Source organism: Vombatus ursinus, unplaced genomic scaffold (assembly GCF_900497805.2).
Source record: "Vombatus ursinus unplaced genomic scaffold, bare-nosed wombat genome assembly UNPS02014909.1, whole genome shotgun sequence".
NCBI lineage: Eukaryota > Metazoa > Chordata > Mammalia > Diprotodontia > Vombatidae > Vombatus > Vombatus ursinus.
In genome coordinates, this window is record NW_020954687.1 from 2,161,521 (window position 1) to 2,161,825 (window position 305).

Below are 305 nucleotides of genomic sequence, written 5' to 3' on the forward strand. Positions count from 1 at the left end.
GAAGGAAATGCTATTTTTCATTTAGAAGTTAGTGAAAATAAAGATGTAATTGTTTTACCCAACCAAGTTCAACGACCCTTTCAATCTATCCAGAGATCCCTTTGGGGGTCCTTGGATCCCAAAGCCTTAGACTTGACCTTTCTGAAGGTCCCTCGTGGTTCAAAAGGTCCCTTACTCTGCGAGGAGAACAGGCTGAAGGTAGAGGCTTCCCGTCCTGGTTTCTGAAATCTGGAGATGAGACAATGTAGCCTGGGGTGGGGAACCTTCAGCCTCGAGGCCATACCTGGCCCTCTAGGTCCTCGAGT